This window comes from Acomys minous (assembly GCF_964271855.1).
Source record: "Acomys minous genome assembly, chromosome: 8".
Taxonomy (NCBI): Eukaryota; Metazoa; Chordata; class Mammalia; order Rodentia; family Muridae; genus Acomys; species Acomys minous.
In genome coordinates this window covers 8,257,185-8,277,853 of record NC_140489.1, presented here as the reverse complement: position 1 = coordinate 8,277,853, position 20,669 = coordinate 8,257,185, and the positions used below count along the sequence as shown (strand labels likewise).

Genomic DNA, 20,669 nt, shown 5'->3' with positions numbered 1-20,669 from the left:
ATCACTGGGAGTTCAAGGCCAGCCTGGTCTACAAATCGAGTCCAGGACAGCCAAGGCTACACAGAAACCCTGTCTCAAAAAAGCAAAAAAAACAAAACAAAACAAAAAAACCAACCAACCAACAAACAACAACAACAAAACCACATGGCCTCAGGGCAGGGCTTCGATCCCAGTTGCAGTTTGGAAGCAAAGCCCTGCTATTACAAACCTGGCTGGCCATGGCCACGGCTGCTGACTGGTGCGAGCCAAGGGCACAGAGAAGCTCGAAGTCCCCGCTACAGGTGCTGGGGGACGTACAGGGACAGAACGATGTTGAGATGGGGGAAGAGACGAGGTTCTGTGCAGCACACACGCAAAGCCCGCAGATTGCTACAAGATTTTAAGTGCTGTGAAAAAGGGGACTTGGCTAGGGAGCGTGGGGCCAGGCGGGGTGCTCCAGGGGACACATAGATATAGCAGCTGTGTTCTGAGCTGCCTGGGGCAGGATGGCCATTGTGTTGTGGGTAATGGGATGAGGGCAGAGAGAGGCCCTGGTAGAAAGGCTGTCCCCCAAGGGCTTGGGTTTCACTGAGGGTCTGGGCATCCAGGAGTCGTGGCCTGGCGTGCTGCTAGATCAATGTGATAAGCCCCAGAGAGGCTCTGCCCCCTAGTTGTTGCAACCACGCCCTGCCCAGAACATATTAATAAACAACTTTAGAAAGGATTGAGGGCTGGTGAGTGACTGAGTCAGCGTTGACCGCCAAGCCTGACTTGCATGCCGTCCCCAGAACCCAGGTGATGGAAGGAAAAACATTCAAGTTGTCCTCTGACCTCCACTTGCAGGACATAAGCCTGAGCATGGCTGCACCTACATGAAGAAGGAAAGACAATTAAAGGCAGATGTGATACATGCCTGTGATACACACCTGTAATCTCAGAACTCAGGAGGCAGAGGCAGGCAGAGCTCTGTACATTCAAGGCCAGCTTGGCCTACATATGAGTTCTGGTGCTCCATAGTGTGACCACATCTCAACAAAAGCATAGGAAGGGACAATGAGCGGGGCTGCGCCTTCCTGCAGAGGGTTTACCTACCCTTCCCCTTGGTGGTGAGCCTCTGCCCCTGAACCCGAGAGAAAGGCTCCTGCCGCTCTCGCTCTCAGCCGCGGGGATGGCAGCATTTGGTTCTGCAGCCCCAGGAGACACATACTTCCATAATTAGCACACAGGAGTCCGAGAAGAGGGCTCTGGGGCATGTGCTGGGAGGACAGATGCTGCTGGGTTAGAGAGGAGAGGAGCTTCCTGTGTGGGGAGGGAGGGAGCTGAGCCTGCACACTCAGCAACGTTGGCGCAGAATGGCTCGGTGGCTAGAAAAAGCTGCCAGAGGCCACTTGGACCTGAACCCTGAAGTTCCAGGCTTCCTGCTCTGGAGTGGCCATCGCAGGGGTCCAGCCTCACCCCCAGTGTCCTTCTTGAAGCCTTAGCTTCTCCATTTGTAAAATAGGGCAATGTTCCCTGCTCTGGCTGACACTCAAAAAAAAAAAAAATGAGAATGTGGGACTCTGGATGAGCACAGTGGGGACCTGTGTGTGTGTGGGGGTGCTATGCCGTGTCCATGCTCACTGAGGGAAGGTTGTGCAGAGGACATCCCTAGGGCTGGCCAGGCCCTCCCCTTTCTGGAGGCCACTGCCTTCTCAGCATGCACCACCTCAGTCTGCACAGAACCAACTCCAAGTTTCCTCACTGCTCCTCACCCGATGTCCACTGTGTCCTCCTGGCCGAGGTTGGGCTCTGTCCTGCAGGGCCAGACAGGTTGAGCCATCCAGCTTGTCCGTGGAGTTTGACTAGTGCCTGAGTGGGCTTTGGTTGCCTCCTAGGTCTGCACAGGTGCCTGGGTGCCAAGGCAGAGGCTGGAGGTTTGCCTCTGTTTGCAGCCTCCATCCCAACTGTGGCTGTGCCTTTCTCCTGTTATTTTTGGAGGCAGGGTCAAATGTAGTCCAGGTTGGCTTTGAACTTGCTATGTAGCTAAAGACAACCTTGCACTCCTGATCGTCCTGGGATTACAAGTATGTGCCACCAAATCTTGTCCAGTGCCTTTCTCAGAAGAGGTTCCAGACAGCTGTAGTCCAGCCTAGCCCTTGGTGGTGTTATAACATGCTAAAAAGAACTCCTTTTATGAGCTGAGTGTGCTGGCCTACTTCAGAAGGCTGAATCGGGTGAATTCCAGGCCAGTCGGAGGAAGTTTAAAGCTGAAAGATGCTGACTTGGTAGCCAGCAGGTACCTGTATTTGGAAGGCAGAGGTGAAAGGATTGCAGCAAGTTTTAGGTTAGCCTGGGCTACACATTGAATTCTAGGCTAGAGGTAGGGATACACAGCACCTCGACACCTGACTCAACAAAAGTGGAGAGCACTGGCCTTGCATGCGAGAGGCCCTGGGTTCAACCTGCAGCCCCGCAAGCTCCCTTCTTACTATGTAGTGCAGGCTGCCCTCCAGCTTAGTCCTCAGCTCTCACAGGCAAGCCCAGCCCCCGCCTACATCCAGCCCTGGTGTTGATTTTTGTTGTCACCGCTGCTGTATTCTTGTCACTGCTACCTTCTCCCCTTGAGGTAAAAATGTGGAATTAGGATTTCAGCCTCATTATGTATGTGTGTTCACGCATGTGTGGTGTTGAGAGTTGAACTGAGTGTATATACCCCCAAATTTCAAATGACATTTTATTTTATTTTATTTTTTGGATTTTTGAGACAGGGTTTCTTTGTGTAGGCTTGGCTGTCCTGGACTCACTTTGTAGACCAGGCTGGCCTTGAACTCACAACGATCCGCCTGCCTCTGCCTCCTGACTGCTGGGATTAAAGGCGTGCGCCACCACGCCCGGCTCAAATGGCATTTTAAATATGTACCAAGATACACTTAGTCCTTAGAGCTCAGACATGAGAGTTCGGGTGTTCTGTCACACAGAGGGGTGGCTAAGGTCTGCTGCAGAGTGCTTTCCTAGGAGGCTCGGGCTTCGGAATATAAAACAACAAACCCAAAGAGTCCAGGTCTTCCCAAGGCATAGAAGAGAGGAATGGTTGGTAGGGTGGAAATGCTAATTATGGGCTGGGGGTGAGCTTTGGGTGGGGAGCTTGGCTTCCATGCACAAGGCCTGCACTCAATCCCAGAAGCACACACCCCAAGCTGCAGGGTCCCATTTATATGAGATACTGAGAGTGGCCAGGTCAGAATCACAGTGACAGACGGTTGCCGGGGACACCCTTACATCCCGTGAGAATGTAGGGTAGGACCCAGGCACTGCGCAGGCCACAGTGCTCTCTATGCAGAAGGCTCTCCCTCCTGCAGGTAGGAGCCTGCTCCCGCTGCGCCCTCCTCTCTAGCCAGCAGGCTTGCGGGTCCCAGGACCTCACCTGGAGACGTGCATTTCTGTGTAAAGCGGTGTTGGTGACCCCACGTCTTCCTCCCTCCTCCTTTCCCGACTTATGCCTGGAAGCCAGCCTGGCTGCAGGCTTGGGTTACAAAACACTGTCCTCAAAGAGGCGCAAGAAAGACCCCTCTCTGCCCGGTGAGCCCTGGCCTCCTCGCCCCAGAGCCTCTGTGATGCTGTCGTCTTTGTGCCCACTGCATTAAATAAACATTGTGCTCTCAAGAAACGGTCTTTCTCTTCATGGCCTCTGTTGTCCGAGAGCTTCAAGTTCCCACTGTCGTTTTCGGTGCTGGGCATGGGACCTGGGACTTTGGACATGCCCCAGAGTGCTCTGCCACTGAGCCACACCCTCAGCCCTCACAGTGTCAGTCTTACAAGAGACAAGGGATCATGGAGCTAGGTGACGATGATGGTTTGTCTTATTTTATTGGTTTTTCGAGACAGGGTTTCTCTGTGTAGCCTTGGCTGTCCTGGACTCGCTTTGTAGACCAGGCTGGCCTCAAACTCACAGTGATCCACCTGCCTCTGCCTCCCGAGTGCGGGGATTAAAGGCGTGTGCCACCACCGCCCGGCTCGACAATGACAGTTTAAATGCTTGATATGTGGAGTAATAATGCTTGATACTCATCGTGGCTTAGATGGTACCTTTCACATGGGGTATAGTTTCCTGCAGTGAAGCTAGGAGGAGGAAAGACACGCAAGCAGCCCACGGGGAGATAATCAGACCCGGCTCATGGAGAGGGCTCGGTGACGCGAGAACGGAAGCCAGGGGATGCTTGCAATTCTAGTACTCATGGCATGACGCAGGAAGATCATGAGCCTGGCCTATATAGTGAACCTGGAAATAAAAGCAAAAAGACCATCCCTCCCCCCCAAAATCCAAGCCAAGATAGATGCTTGGCCTGGGGGTGTGGTTCAGTCCCTAGTGCCTGCCTAGCACGCATGAAGCCCTGGGTTCTGTCTCCCAGGACCTATAACGCAAACATGGACTAAAGAAGTCAAAGGTCACCCTTGGCTGCATAGTGACTCGGAGGCCAGGCCGTGGCTGCATGAGGCCCCATGTCTCATAAAGGTTATTGTGGGGGTTTGACGAGCAGCGGCCCTCACAGAGATTCATGAGCTTGAATGTTTGGCCCATAGGGAGCAGCACTATTAGAAGGCGTGGCCTTGTTGGAGGAAGCATGTCCCTGTGGAGGCGGGCGTTGCAGTCTCCTATGCTCAAGCTATGCCTAGCGTGGCACACAGTGCCCTTCTCCTGTGCATCAAGACGTAGAGCTCTCAGCTCCCTCTCCAGCACCATGGCTGCCTGCACGCTGCCATGCTTCTAGCTATGAGGATAATGGACCAAACCTCTGAAACTGTAAGCCAGCCCCAATGGAATGTTCTCCTTTATAAGAGTTGCCACGGCTGGGCGTGGTGGCGCACGCGTTTAACCCCAGCACTCCGGAGGCAGAAGCAGGCGAATCACTGTGAATTCGAGGCCAGCCTGGTCTACAAAGCGAGTCCAGGACAGTCAAGATAACATAGAGAAACCCTGTCTCGAAAGAAAAAAAAAGGCAGATATATAAATATGCAGTAAGCTGGGCTGGAGAGATGGCTCAGAGGTTAAGAGTACTAGCTGCTCTTCCAGAGGTCCTGGATTCAATTCCCAGCAACCACATGGTGGCTCACAACCATCTGTAATGTGATTTAATACCCTCTTCTGGCCTGTGGGTGTACATGCAGACAGAGCAGTGTATATACATAATAAATAAATCTTTTTTTAAAATGTGCAGTAAACATGTGCTATTTTCAGTATGATAGTCATAGCGAAAAATGCAACTTTAAGCTGCAAAGAGAGATGGGGTGTGGCTCGGAGTCTTTGCCTAAGATATACGAGCCCTGGATTCAATCCCTAGCAGCACAAGAAGAAAACCCTCTGACACACCACACATTTACTAGAAGGACACACATGAGAGTGACAACGCCAGACGTTGTCTGAGAACCTTGAGTCATGTTAAAGCAGGGTCAGGACAAGTCCCTAACAACAGGCAGATGCTGATGTCATGGAGGAGTCACACGGTGACTGTCACTCTGAAGGATGTGGCAGTGCCACTACTGCACTATCCCGGTGGTACAGTTTTGGGACAGGCAGAATGAACAGGTAAAGATGCAAAGGAAAGCCAGACCTCAGGGCCTGCCGGAGCACATCAGGGTGGCAGGGGAGGTGCCATCTCTTGGTAGGGCTGTCAGTTACACAGCTGGAAGTTTCCTCAAAACTCGTCAGGTCTCCAGCTATGTGGCAAGATCTGAAGGACACAGCATGATACCGATGGGCCTGGCGTAGTGGTATGTCTTTAGTCCCAGCCCTCGGAGGCAGAGGCAGGATGATATTTGTGAGTTCGAGGCCAGCCTGGTCTACACAGTGAGTGCCAAGACAGCCAGGGCTACATAAAGAGACCCTGTCTTGAAAAACTAAACTAAACTAATGACAGGCCTGGTGACACAAGCTTGTAATCCCAACTGTTTGGGAGGCTGAAGCAGGAGGATTGCTGTGAGTTTGAGATCAGATTAGGCAACAGAGTGAGGTGCTGTCTCAACACACAAACAGAAAACCAGAAAAACTAGGTGTGGCATATGCCTTTAATTCCAGTTTGTAGGAGGCAGAGGCAGGCAGATCGATTTGAGTTCAAGGCCAGTTGTCCACAAGACAGCCAAGGCTACACAGAAAAACCCTGTCTCTAAAAACAACAACAAACTGGTCTTTTTAAAAATTTAAATAATTTATTCAGATTACATCTAATTTGTTATCCCCTCACTTTTAGCTTCCTGTTCCCCTCTCCCTCCCTCTTTCACCCTATTTCCCTCCCCTAGACCTGTGACAGAAGGGGACCTCCTCCCCCACCATATGGTCACAGCCTATCAGGTCCTGGTAGCCTGCTTACTCTTCCTCTGAGTGTCACCAGGCCTCCCCACCAAGGAGAAGTGGTCAAACAGGGGGCACCAGAGTTCACGTCAGAGGCAGTCCTGCTGTCCACACAACTGTGGAGAAGGTGCTGTCCATTGACTAGATCTGAATAAAAAAACTGCTCTTGCCTCTTCCTACGGCTCCCTCTTCCTCTCTGTGTCTGTTTCTTTCTGGGGTGCCCCCTTCTCTGCTCTCCCACACTTACTTAATAAACCAGAGCTGGGCATTGGTGGCGCACGCCTTTAATCCCAGCACTTGGGAGACAGAGGCAGGCGGATCATTGTGAGTTTGAGGCTAGCCTGGTCTAAAACTCCTGTCTAGGACAGCCAGGGCTACACGAAGAAAACTCTGTCTTGGCTGCGATGGGGGTGGGGGGTGCGGAAGGAAGCTCAAAGACAAAGAATTGCCTCAAGCAGAAGCTGGAGAGCAGTTGATTAGTGTTTGAAAGGGAAACCAGGTGTGGGGTACACACCGTTAGACCAGCACTGGCATGGCAGAGGCAGGTGGAGCTCTGTGAGTTCGAGGCCAGCCTTGTCTACAGAGTGAGTTTCCCGAAAGCCAGGGATATATAGTGAGACCCTGACTAAAAAGGATGAAAAAAGAAAGGGTGTGGGGCACATACTGGCAATCCAGGTAGTTGGGAGGTTTGGGGAGTGGAGGTAAGAGGATTAGGAGTTCAAGACCAGCCCCAGCAAGTTTGAGGCCAGCTGCTGAGTTCAGAAGCATGTGAAGGAGATTCAAGTGCGCTGTGGCATCCTTGTCCTTTGTGTCTACCACTAAGACACCTGTATCATCTGTAGACCTTGGTCCCTAGGGACTCCGGTCCTTGTACTAGGCAGTGACAGGGAATCTCTTGAGGCCTGAGGTCTCCTCCAGCTGTACTCAGGCAGGCCTCCAGGACGAGTGTGTGAGGCCTGGGTTCCTGGAGTCATGTGACAACAGGCTACTGAGACCCTGGGCCTCCCGAATCACGATTAACAGGAAGCGATGTGGTAGCCTGCAGAACTTAGGGGACCCCTAGGTACCCTCTCTCCGTATGTGCAGGCACTCAGTGAAGAAGTGGGTTGTCCACACAGGTGCCACACTCCTAGGAGAATGTGAGGGGCAGAGATGGCCAGGCTGCCTCCTGCCACCCTCGCCAGCCGGCTCTCCTCGCCGCTGGCTCCCCTCCCTCGCCGGCTGGTTCTCGTCCCGGCACTGCTGTCCGAAGGCAGCAGCCCCAGATGGGCAATGCTGGCTCTGCAAAGGAAAAACTGCCTGGAAGTTCCATTTTTAGAATTGAAGCCAGAAAGGGTGTGACCTGCATAAGAGCAAGATTAGCCCCAGGGCCGGATACCAGGACGGGCGTGCCCAGTGACTCCTCCCGGAGCCTTGCACACAGCAATGCTGCCTGGGTCCGGAGGGGGCTGCAGGCTTCTGAGGGGAGGGGCAGGTGCCTCCAGCTGACGATGCCACCCACGCACCCACCTTCCAGCTCCCTCCCAGCCTGAGCCAGACATTAAGCACTGTTTCCCAGGAGGACATCCTCTCCAGGAGGACATCCTCTCCGCTAACACTCCTTTAGTGTCTTCTCACTTGTGTTGCTTCTTCCTTCCCTTTTCCTGTCATCCTCCTCCTCTCGTTTCCTCTGTTCTTGGGCATTTGTGGACAACCTCAGCCTTCTGTTTCTTCCTAAGACAAAATACTTATTCATATTTACATTAAAAAGATGCATGAGGTTTTGTTTGTTGGTTTTTGTTTTTGTGACAGGGTTTCTCTGTGTAGCCCTGGCTGTCCTGGCCTTGATTTGTAGACCAGGCTGACCTCGAACTCTCAGAGATCCATCCACCTGCCTCTGCCTCCTGAGTGCTGGGATTAAAGGCGTGCTTGCCACCATGCCCGGCAACTGGCTCTATTTCTACTTGGCAGTTCTATTTCTTTTTCTTTCATTCTCCTCTATCTTCCTCCTCCTCCTCCTCCTCCTCCTCCTCCTCCTCCTTCTTTTCTTTACGAGACAGGGTTTCTCTGTGTAGCCTTGGTTATTCTGGAACTCTCTTTGTAGACCAGGCTGGCCTCCAACTCACAGCGATCCGCCGCCTGCCTCTGCCTCCCAAGTGCTGGGATTAAAGGCATGCGCCACCATGCCCGGCTCTTCCTTCTTCTTTAAAGCAGAATCTCTCTGTGCAGCCCAGGCTGTCCTGGAACTCACTCCCTAGACCAGGCTGGCCTCTGACTCAGAGATCCACCTACCTCTGCCTCTGGTGTGCTGGGATTAAAGGCGTGCGCCACGCCACGTTTGGCTTACTTCACTGTTCACCAGCTTCACCTCAGCAGCTTTGAAATTCCAATGAGATTTTGTCTCAAAAACAAACAAAACATCAGCAACAACACAGACTAAGATGGTTGTTGGTGTTGGTGCTGGTGTTGGTGTTCATGTCTATTACCCCAGCACTTAGGAGGTGGAGCCAGGAGGAACAGAAATTAAAGGTCACCCTGAGTTTGAGGCCAACCTGGCCTACATGAGACCTTATTTCAAAAACAAGCCAAAGGACAAGGTGCTGGCTAATTTTGTCAACTTGACAGAAGCTGTCATTAAGAAGGAAGAGGTTTCAACTGAGAAATGTCTCACTGAGATGGGGCTGTAAGCAAGGCTGTGGGACATTTTTAAAATTAGTGCCATCCCTGGGCTGCTGGTGAGCAATGCATGGGGAGCAGTGAGCAGCACCCTCATGGCCTCTGCGTCAGCTCCTGCCTCCAGGTTCCTGCCCTGCTTGAGTTCTTGTCCTAACTTCCTCCAGTGATGGACAGTGACGTGGGACTGAAAGCCAAATAAGCCCTTCCCTCCCCGGCTTGCTTTTGGGCATGGTGCTTCATATCAGCAACAGTTACCTTAACAAGGGCAGAAAAGCAAATCCGCAAGTTGAGCTCTAGCCTTGGTTTTCATTTCTAGGCAGCTTACTGATCTGTCTGGGTTTGGGAGCGGGACAGAAGGAAGGGCCCGAGGCTGAAGGAGAGCGAGAAGCACAGAGGACCACACACTTCTGGGAAGGGAAAAGGGAGGAGAGGCAGGCAGTCACCATGCCAACTACTCTTGTCCCATAGAACAAGACAAAGGACTCACCCTTCGTGAGCCAGCCTGCTACAGCCGGAGCTACCCCAGTCCTGCTGTGGGGAGCATGGCCTGCCAGGGTGCTTCGATGCTCCACAGTGGCACAGTCCCCCAAGCCTTCAGCCGGTCCCAGGGATGCTCAGAGGCCTCAGGATCTCTGCAAACAAGCTGTTAAGGCTTTACCTTGGTACCCCATGCTTGTTCCTAGGGTCCTGCTCCTCTTAGCTCACTGGGAGGGGCAGATAGTGTCTGCTTGCTCATTGCAGCTTGCTGAGGCCTCCTCATTGCCAAGGCAGAGCTCACTTGGGACATAATGCTTGCTCAGCCAACCTCCATGTCAGAGGCTGTATTGTGCTTCCCAAAGCTGAGAGACGATGTCTCTCCAAGAGATAGCAGGCACGTCTCAAAGCCTACAGGAGCTGGGATATATATATATATATATCTGTATATATCTGTAAAGTGGGGGCAACAGTGCTCTATTCAGTGGCTGTGAGGGTCCAACAATCAACAGAGACAGCCAGGGCTGGAGGTTTGTAGAATGCTTGCCTAGTATGCACAAAACCCAAGGTTTAGTCCCTGGAGCTCCATATAAACTGGGTGTGGTGGTGCATGCCTATAGTGCCAGCATTTGGGGGTTGGAGGCAAGAGGGTTGTAAATTCAAGGTTATTCTCAGTTTATAGTGAGTTTGAGGTCTACTTGGGATGCACAAGACCCTATCTCAAAATATTAAAAAAAAAAAAAAAAGGACAAATGAAGAAAGAAACAATGTATTCAGCAAGGCTGGGTGCTGGTCTCAGAGATGGGTGGGGCACACTGTGGATGCTCCAGAGCTTCACCAGCCACCAGGCGGCTGGCTGTTCTGCCAAATATTTGTGCAGCAGAGCCCAGGATCCATGCCTTCTGCCTTGGTCAGTCCCTCCCTTGGGGGAGCAGCCTCCGCCATTAATGGCTCTCAGAACAGAAGTCAAGCACTCACAGGGCCTGAGTGAGTGTCTCTTCCACCAGAGGGGGTGGGGCAAAGGAAAGAGGAGCAAGGGTCAACTTGACCTTCTCTCTTCCACTGGCCTCAACCGCATACCTGGCTGCTCGGGGACAGTGGCTAGGGAGGACTGTGAGGGCTGAGTGGACACAGAATACCTCTGCTCTAATGCTGTCAGGTCAGGGGACAAGCAGCTGTGTAAACTGACCACAGTGCACAGCAGGAGAAGGGACAGGTGGAAGCCCGGAGCAGGCCTTGGCCAGGCTGGTATGGTCAGAGAAGGCTTCATTGAGGAAATGACTTTTGCCTGAGTCTTGGAGTACCTGGGGACAAAGAAAAACATCTGTTGTGGTCTACTTCCTGTGGGGAAACATGACCAAGGCCATGACAGAGCAGGGAGCACTGTGGGGACCTACAGACCACCTTGGCCCTCCAGGCATGACGATGAGGGAGGCAAGATGATACAGTGCTGGCTAGGGGCATGGGAAAGAGCTGTTAACACTCCCAGGAGAGGGACCAGACCCTCACCCAAGAGTCCTGTGACCACTCTTCCCTGCCTCCCAGCTGTCCACGGCCCTGAGAGGAGAGGTGCTGGGTGTACGGAGGCTACGAAGCTTTCGTGAGCTGTCACACATGCTGGGTGGCCTTTGAGTGCTATAGCTGCTGGTCTGTCATCCTTGTTTCTGTAAATATCCCTAATCTCCTTGGCTCATCAAGCGGGACTAGGGTGGAATTCTTTCTTTGCTCTGTTGATGCCCTGTTTGAGGATGAACAGGTGTTTTTTCAAAGATTCATAGTCATTGATGTGTGTGTGTGTGTGTGTGTGTGTGTGTGTGTGTGTGTGTGTGTGTGTGTACAGATGTCACAGAGGCCAGAAGAGAGGCCACAGATGCCCTGGAGCTGGAGTTACAGGCAATTTCTGGAAACAGAACTCCAGTCCCCTGAGAGAGCAATAAGCAATAAGCTCCTATCTCTCTCTCTCTCTAAGATTTACTTATTTATTATTATGTATAGTGCTCTGCCTGCATGTACATCTGCAGGCCAGAAGAGAGCATTAGATCACATTACAGATGGTTGGGAGCCACTATGTGGTTGCTGGTTGCTGGGAATTGAACTCAGGTCCTATGGAAGAGCAGCCAGTGCTCTTTAAGATTTATTTATTTATTTACTTATTTATTTATTATGGCCTGCATGCACACCCGCAGGCCAGAAGAGGGCATCGCATGACATTACAGGTTGTGAGCCAGCATGTGGTTACTGGGAATTGAACTCGGGACCTTTGGAAGAGCAGGTGGTGCTCTTAACCACTGAGCCATCTCTCCAGCCCACAGCCAGTGCTCTTAACCTCTGAGCCATCTCTCCAGCCCCCGGATAGAGAGATGGCTCTATGTCTCCCCAGGAAGTCATGTAACATTCTAGGCAGGTGGACACTGAAGTGAGGGAGGCAGGGCAAACTGAGGGACAGTCAGGGGCAGCTGGGGGCAGCTGGGGGCAGTCAGGGGCAGCTGGGGGCAGCTAGGGGCAGCTGGGGGCAGTCAGGGGCAGCTAGGGACAGTCAGGGGCAGCTGGGGGCAGCTAGGGGCAGCTAGGGGTAGCTGGGGGCAGTCAGGGGCAGCTGGGGGCAGCTAGGGGTAGCTGGGGGCAGCTAGGGACAGTCAGGGGCAGCTGGGGGCAGCTAGGGGTAGCTGGGGGCAGTCAGGGGCAGCTGGGGGCAGTCAGGGGCAGCTAGGGACAGTCAGGGGCAGCTGGGGGCAGCTAGGGGTAGCTGGGGGCAGTCAGGGGCAGCTGGGGGCAGCTAGGGGTAGCTGGGGGCAGTCAGGGGCAGCTGGGGGCAGCTAGGGGTAGCTGGGGGCAGTCAGGGGCAGCTGGGGGCAGCTAGGGGTAGCTGGGGGCAGTCAGGGGCAGCTGGGGGCAGCTAGGGGTAGCTGGGGGCAGCTAGGGACAGTCAGGGGCAGCTGGGGGCAGCTAGGGGTAGCTGGGGGCAGTCAGGGGCAGCTGGGGGCAGCTAGGGGTAGCTGGGGGCAGTCAGGGGCAGCTGGGGGCAGCTAGGGGTAGCTGGGGGCAGTCAGGGGCAGCTGGGGGCAGCTAGGGGTAGCTGGGGGCAGTCAGGGGCAGCTGGGGGCAGCTAGGGGTAGCTGGGGGCAGCTAGGGACAGTCAGGGGCAGCTGGGGGCAGCTAGGGGTAGCTGGGGGCAGTCAGGGGCAGCTAGGGGCAGCTGGGGGCAGCTAGGGGTAGCTGGGGGCAGTCAGGGGCAGCTAGGGACAGTCAGGGGCAGCCGGGGGCAACTAGGGGTAGCTGGGGGCAGTCAGGGGCAGCTAGGGGCAGCTGGGGGCAGTCAGGGGCAGTTAGGGGCAGGATAACATGAGGTTAGCGCAGCCAGGTCCTGTGCATCCTGGAGACCAAGCTGGAGCTGAGAGCCATGTGTGGCTGGGGCAGGGTTGATTAGCTTGGTCTTTTCTTGCCCACAACACAACAGGGTTGCTCGAGTCTCAGGACTTTACTAGAGTGTTTGTCATATGCTGGCTTTGTGAGCCCATTCTTTCCTATATTTTGGGCGTCAGCACAGTTTTCTGACCTTGGAGTTTGGGTTATGTACTCCCCGCTCCCTAGCACACCATCCACCTGTTGTTTTATTTTCTTTTTCTGTCCTTTTGGTTTTTCGGGACAGGGTTTCTCTGTGTAGCCTTGGCTTTCCTGTACTTGCTTTGTTGATCAGGCTGGTCTCCAACTCACATCGATCTGCCAGCCTCTGCCTCCCAAGTGCTGGGATAAAAGGCATGTGCCACCATGCACGGCATTTTCTTTGTTTTTTTTGAGACAGGGTTTCTCTGTGTAGCCCTGGCTATCCTGAAACTCTGTAGACCAGGCTGGCCTCAAACTCACAGAGATTTGTCTGCTTCTGCCTCCAGAGTCCTGGGACTAAAGACATGAACTGCCTCCCCCCCACCACTACCTCGGCTGTTTTACTATTTCAACGAGTCAGATTCTGTTTGAGCCTGTTTTGCTCACTGGAATGGGAGGTCATCTGCCACTCAGTGCACCTGACGCTCTTGGGAGCTTGGTAGACATTACTCGAAGGGACCAAAAAACAAGATGAACAAAGCAAGGGGCAGATGAAACAAAAGGCCCTTCACTGAAGAAGTGTGCACGTATACAGGGCTCTGAGGGGGCCAGTGCCTGGCCCACAGGACGCAAAGGGCTCCTGTTCAGCCTGGTGTTTTCTTTCCTACAGCATGCAGGCAAAAGGCTTGCTCAGAGGTGTGGCGGTGGCTGAAGCACTGGTAACACCAAGCAGTAGTTGGTGAGCTGGGGCGAGCTGTAAAGACTTCAGTCAAGAAAAGACTCCTTCCTTAAGGCAACCTGAGCAGCTGTGCTCCCCACAGGAGCTGCCCTCTTATTACCCGGCCTTTGATTTTCCTAGGTCAAAGTAACTGATCTGCCTGTTAAGACCAAAAGCACCTGCCTCCCTGCTGTTGACAGGTGTAACTGCGGGGGCGGGGGGAGGGGGGGGAGGACGGCAGCAGGTGCTAAGCCAATACCATCGGAAGAGGGCAGTGGCTCCCAAGGTGAGGAGGCTGGCACTCGCAACCCCTACCCCTTAGTAATGCCACCGGGCCATTCTGGGAACGTTCAAAGGCACCCGGAGGATTCCCAAGCCGGTGGCAGGCAAGCTCAGCCTTGCCACTGACTCAGCGTACCCTCCAGCCGGCTGCTGAGTCAGGCCTGAAGCTGGGGTGCCAGGCGGCTGTGTGAGGCCCAGGAGCAACCTGAGCTGGCAAGCTTGCCCTTCGGGCCAGGCTGGAGGTCGAGAGCTGCGGCCGGGAGCGAGCGAAGGAAGGGTGGGCCCTGGCCGCCTGGCATCTTTCCCCTCCTCCACTGCTGGAGGCGCGACGCGTAAGGCCTCCCAGGATGGGGCGACCGCACGCAGATTAGAGGCTTCTAGAGAGCGCCGGACTGCAGATCTCCGCCTCAGTTTCCCCCCCACCCCCCACCGAGCCCCGCCCGGCGGTGCGAGGGTGGGTGACGTCACGGCGCATGGCATTGTGGGGCAGGCGCGGCGCCGGCGACGCCATTTTCGGCGGCGGAGGTTGGCGCGAGGCTGCGGCGCGCGGGTCAGGCTGAGGATGCTGCGGGGCGGCCGCGGAGGCGCCGCTTGCTGCTGAGACTGCTGGGCTCCGCGCGGCCTCGGCCTGCGACAGCGCGACGAGCGCGGCGCTCCTGATCGGACGGTGAGTGTGCGACCCCGCCCCGCCCCGCCCCGGGCTCCGCGGGGCTCGTGCGCAGCGCTCTGGAGACGCCCGCGACCCCTTCCCGCCCGCATCCTCCGGGTTAAGGCTCCCGGGCCCTTCCGGTCCACCGCCGCATCTGCACCCCGCCCTTCCAGGCTGCGATTCTGGTCCTGCGCCTGGACCCAGATCCAGACCCCTCCCTGGCTTTCTCACTCGCGTCTGCACGCTCGGGTCCCCTCCCGGCTCCGCCCGCGCCCCTCCATGCGCCCGGTCTCTGTCACCTCTGCCTGCGCACCTGCAATCTGCGGTCCTTGTCCTCTCTCAGCCTGTGCTCATCCAGCCTGGGGTTTCTGTCAGGTCTCCGCCTGCGACTTTCCAGGCTTGGGTCTCTTGTCACCTCTCCGTGTTCCTCCAGTCTGCGGTCCTTGTCCCCTGGCTACCTGCGCCCCTGGTTTGGGTCTCTGCCCTGTCACTGCCTGCGCCCCTCCTGTCTGCGGTCTTTGTCATCTCTCTGCACACCCAGGCTGAAGCTCTTCTAGAAACCCTCTCTGCCAGTCCTGGTTCGAGACCTGTCCCAGCTTTGCCTGTGCCTTTTTGGGTTGAGGTACTTGTCCCTTCTCCGTCTGTGATCCTCCAGGTTTGGAGGATCTGCCTGCACTCTAGGATCGGGTCCCTGCCCCGTCCCCTCTCCCCTGCTCCTCTCCGGCGTCCCTCGGCTTCTGTCCCATCTGTGTTCAGGGCCCCGCCCTGACTCAGGCCCCGGGGCGGGGGAGGCTTTCCAATGGCAGCTGTGGGCTTAGGGTCCCAAAGCCTGGCTGCTGAAGGCCCGGGGAGGCGGCGGCGGCGGTAGCAGCGTGTGTGTTGGGGGTCAGCCGGCTGGCATTGTCTCAGGCCTCTCCGCCCTTCTAGCCCCCACCTCTCCCCGGCACCGCCCTGGGCTGCGTGCTGTCATGCTGTGGTCCGTGGCCGGTGGCCAGCCAGTCTCTTTCAGTGGCCGGGTGTGGAATCTCCCTGGCGACCCGAACGTGCCCAGCCTGGAATGCTTTTCCTTGTACCGTGCGGAGTCCCCTTCCCATAAAAAATCTTAAAGCGTTAAAAAGTGATTTTAGTGTGTGATGGCGTGTATGGCCTTATAACGGAGTTTGCAGGTGTGCTGTGCTGGAATTGTCACCACCTGCTATTGTTTTATTATCAAGTGGTGATCGGTGTACTAGCTAAAGTGACGTATTTAGAAAGCATGAGAACAAAACATTTATATACTATTTAAACTGCTCTATAGAGGGGTAGTTGCAGTTTTGGTTCTTTTGTTACTTAAATTCCTAGGCTCTTCATACAGCATGACTAAGCCTCAGAATGCATTGTAATAGGACATTGGGCCAACCTCCTCACCCCTCCGAACATGCCACAGTTAGGGATCTTCTTTCATGGTTATTTGACTTACTGTTCGGTGTCCTAAGTATTTTTAAGGATGCAGTGATTCTATTTAAAATTTCAGAGTGTGTGGCTATGTGGAAGGATGGGCCTTTTCCAGTTCATTAAAGAATGCGGCATCGTGTTGCTGTCCACGCTGATGGTCTTGGGGTGGGGCCGCTGGCCACCTCTCTGTAGCACCAGCATCCAGCTGGCTTGGCAGTGCATTGTAAAGGTAGAGCAGGGAGTGACAGTGCATACCTTAGCCGAGGCGGAGGGCTCTGACTACATAGCAAAGCCCACATCAAATAAAACAAAAACCTAAAAGCAAGAAAAGTATAGACATGCATGGACCTGGACAGTGGTTTTCCAAGTGCAGAGACGAGGAGATGAGGTACACACGTCTAATAGTCCATAGTAAAGTCTTCCAGGCTGAAGGGTGCTCGGGTACCAGCCTAGCATTCCAAAGGTCCTGTTCCCTCAGTGTAAGAAAAAACAAATCAACTATTACCCACAACGTAAATGTTTATGTTTTTAACAAAATAAGTACATTCTTGGGGCCAGAGAGACGGCCCAGTTGTTAAGAGCAATTACTGTTCTTTCCGAGGGACTTGAGTTTGGTTCCCAGCACCCAGATAAGGCAGCTCAGAAGTTGTCTCTAACTCCACTTCCAGGGGATCTGAGACCCTCTTCTGGGCTGTTGTGGTGCACAAAACAAAACAGAACAAACCAACACCAACCAAACAAAAAAAGCCCATGCAGATGGACACATAAACAAAATCATTTATTTATCTTGGTTTTTTGAGACAGTTTCTCTTGTAGCCCTGGCTGTCCTGGACTCACTTTGTAGACCAGGCAGGCCTTGAACTCAGAGATTCACCTGTCTCTGCCTCCGAGTGCTGAGACACCGGCCTTTCAAAAACATTTTAAACCATTTTCCCCCCAGGTTGGGAGAAAGTAAAAGTCTCTGAAGGGCCATAAACAATCTTCAGACATAATTGACTTAAAAGAACTAGAAAGAAAGGTCAGAAGCGATGGCGGTCTTAGTTGAGTGAATATTAGAAATCAGATTGTGCAACAGAAGTGACTACCATGCTGAGCAGGATAGTGTCAAGTTTTAGAATGTGGGATAAAAACATTAGAAACTGGCCATAGTGCGCATTTTGAGGATTTTGAGGCCAGCTTGTGCTACACAGCAAGATTTTTAAAGTAAAAAACAAAGACTAACACTTGGAAGGTGGAGGGAGGTAGATTTTTGTGAGTTCGAGGACAGCCAGGGCTGCAGAGAGAAACCCTGCCTTAGAAAAAAATAAAATAAAATCCATGGAAGCATGAGCCTGAGGGACTGTTGCTTGCTGAAAGCCACTGGGCAGCACTGTGCTATTAGGGACCCTGGCACAGAGCTTAGACCCAGCCTGAGTGCTGAGGAGACAGACTGGCCATGTGTGGTCCTGATGGGAGGAGATAAGGCTGTGGCTGAGGCCTGTCCCAGCCGGATGGGGTGAGGGGAAGGTGAGGCTAGGGGATGCTCCTGTGGTAGGAAGAGGCAAGGAGGCTGCTCCCAATCTGAGGATGGAGGGAGGGTGAGATGAGCCAGGGGTGCTTGGGGAAGGCGAAGGCAGTGGTTTGTGTGTGTGTGTGTGTGTGTGTGTGTGTGTGTGTGTGTGTGTGTGTCTCTCCCCAATCTCCCCCCACCCCCCTGTGCACAGGGTGAGCTAGTTAGGAAGTACCCACCCTAGTCTAAATTAGGACAGTGGCTGGGGGTGCAGAAGAACAGCCATGTCTCTGGGACTCGCATGCTGTAGTCTGCCTTGGAGCAGGAGGGTGAGGGTTGGCAGGGAGGGAGCCTCTGCAGACCATGGACAGTGGACCATGTCCGTCAGTCACTAAAGATTTCAGTAGTGTCCTCCTGTCCTGCCCCATTTGCCTGGCCAGGTGCCCACCCAGCTGAGTTAAAAGCCATGGTTCTGCCCTATCCAGCCTGGTCTGTCTGTTTTTCTTTTATTTTTTTTTTAAGATTTATTTATTTATTATGTATACAGTATTCTGCCAACATGTATGCCTGCAGACCAGAAGAGGGCGTCATATCACATGGCAGATGGTTGTGAGCCACCATGTAGTTGCTGGGAGTTGAACTCAGGATCTTCAGAAGAACAGCCAGTGCTCTTAACCTTTGAGCCATCTCTCTAGTCCCTGGCCTGGTCTTTCTTGCTAGTACTTCCTTATTGAAAGAGCTGTGCTTTATTTATTTATTGATTTTTTGAGACAGGGTTTCTCTGTGTAGCCCTGGTTATCCTGGACTTGGCATGTAAGCATGAAGAGCCACCTGCCTCTGCCTCCCAAGTGCCAGGATTAAAGGTGTGTGCCACCATGCCCATGTTTTTTTTAATGTGTATCAGTGTTTGCTTCGTGTATGTATGTGCACCTGATGACTGAGGCAGCCAGAAAAGGGCGGTGGATCCCTTGGAACTGAAGTTACAGATGATTGTGAGCTGGGAACTGAACCGAGGTCCTGTGAAAGCAGTAGATGCTCTTAACTGCTGAGTTGTCTCTCTGTCTCCGGCTTATCTTCTTGTCTCTCTGTCTGCTCATACATTCCCCATGTCCACAAGGGTGGGATTTATCCCTGGCTCTGTGCCAGCGTGTGGTGCACAGCCAGCACTTGCTGAGCGGGGAGAGAATGCATTTAGAATAGCTTCTTTGCTGTTTGGTGACTCATTGGCTGGTGACACCCACCATGTTAGAATGGGGAGAGGACAGCATGCTGTTTACTTTTGAGTATGATAAATTCCAGGTCCTTGTGGGAGGCCCAGTGAGCTAGCTAGAGATGCAGGCCTGAAGAATAAGACTGGAGATTTCAGAGTGAATCAGCATTACATTGAAGGCCGGCAGTGCCATGCATACTGTCCTGCCTGAGGGAGAGTGCCCCACGACCTTGGGAGAGGAGGATTGTAAAGAACTGCTGGACTAAAAAGTCTACATCTGGAGCCAGCTGTGGTGATGCACGCCTTTAATCCCAGCACTTGGGAGGCAGAGGCAGGCGCATTGCTGTGAGTTCGAGGCCAGCCTGCTCTACAAAGTGAGTCTAGGACAACAAAGGCTACACAGAGAAACCCTGTCTTGAAAAAAAAAATCCAAAAAGTCCAAGGTAGTTAGTACCCATGGATCAGAATGCACCGTGGTCCAGTTTGGTGGCCCCTACAGCTCCAGCCTAGGAAGCCGCAGCAGGACAGGGTGCAGGGCCAGCCTGGATTCCATCCTGGCGAGGCTGTGTCTCAAGCCCAGAGTACAGAGCACACCTGTGCATGTAGCTCAGTGGTAGAGTGCTGGCCTAGTGTGTATAAGCCCTGAGGTCAGTCTCTAGCACCCACTCTAAATAAACAACCAACAAAAATTCCCAAACACTGCACGGCAGTGGTGGCGCTGGCCTTTAATCCCAGCACTCTGGAGGCAGAGGCAGGTGGATTGCTGTGAGTTCAAGGCCAGCCTGGTCTACAAGTGAGTCCAGGACAGCCAGGGCTACACAGAGAAACCCTGTCTCGAAAAAGGACCCCCTCCAAAAAAAAAAAAAAAAAAAAAGCCCTGGAATAAGCCTCTTGAGGGAATTGTATATGGATGTGAATAAAATGACTTCTTGCTTCTAGAATAGTTTCATGGTCTCAGGGTTCTTTTGCTTGTTTTAAGACAGTATCAGTATGTGGCCTTGGCTGACCTACAGCTCTCTGTAGGCTGGCCTGGGACTCAGAGATCGCCCTGTCTCTGTCTCCTGAATGCTGGAGTTGAGGGTATGTGGCCGCAAGCTGACCTTCTATTATTACCTCAGTTTAAGCCACTGGTTGTCCCTGATCCACTGCCTAATGTGGACACTTGCCTCTGGAAGTGCCTATTCTTCCTGGTAAAGTGGGTGCTGTGGTCACTCTGTCCTCCTGATAAAGGAGTGCGACATTAATTAAACAGAGTAGGCTATGGACAGTTCCATCAGGGCTTCCATGTCAGGCTTGGACTCAGTTGTGCTTGTCAAAGTCACAACCCCGTGAACCGTGTCACAGCTGTCTCTTCAGGGGCGGCTTTGCCCTATTGCTGTTCTCTTTTTGAGAGAGCATCTCTCTGTGGAGCCCTGGCTGTCCTGGACTCACTCTGTAGACCAGTCTGGCCTGATCTCATTGAGCTCTGCCTGTCTCTGTCTCCTGAGTGCTGAGATTAAAGGTGTGCACCACTGGCTGGCAAACATTGCTTTTTTTTTTTTTTTGAGACAGGGTCTCTCTGTAGCCTTGGCTGTCCTGGACTCACTTTGTAGACTAGGCTGGCCTCGAACTCACAGTGATCCACAGTGTGCCACCACGCCCGACTTGCTTTTTTTTTCTTAATTAAAATATAACTACATCATTTTCTTCCTTTCCTCCCTGAGCCCTTCCTGTGTGCACCCCCCTCTCAAACTCCCAGCTTCTGTTTCTTTGTGTTTGTTCTAAATATACAAATGGCAACTACTTATCCCATCTATTAATCACTTGGGGGGGGGCTCTTTAGGCTTTTTTGTTATTTATTTTATTTATTTATTTAATTTTTTTGAGTCAGGGTCTCACCAAATAGATCTGGCTCTTTTGGAACTCACTGTG

General features: G+C 53.3%; 1 protein-coding gene and 1 long non-coding RNA gene across 18 annotated transcripts in view; one reads left to right on the top strand and one right to left on the bottom strand.

Moving 5' to 3' along the window:
- Positions 1-7,492: 7,492 nt before the first annotated feature.
- Positions 7,493-18,808, bottom strand: LOC311603134. The gene is made up of 4 exons (XR_014780959.1): positions 14,939-18,808; positions 10,623-10,737; positions 9,447-9,602; positions 7,493-7,585 (listed from the first exon to the last, which is right to left on the bottom strand). It is a non-coding gene; the product is annotated as an uncharacterized lncRNA (long non-coding RNA).
- Positions 14,370-20,669, top strand: part of KLC1 (kinesin light chain 1) — a 39,583-nt gene continuing 33,283 nt past the window's right edge. For 6 of the 17 annotated variants that reach the window (XR_014780955.1, XM_084791985.1, XM_084791982.1 and 3 more), the window contains exon 1: positions 14,447-14,643. The gene's annotated coding sequence lies outside the window, so the exon portion shown is untranslated. Of the gene's footprint in view, positions 14,644-20,669 lie in introns of all 17 variants that reach the window. The other 11 variants (XR_014780956.1, XM_084791977.1, XM_084791975.1 and 8 more) reach the window with 6 other exon arrangements.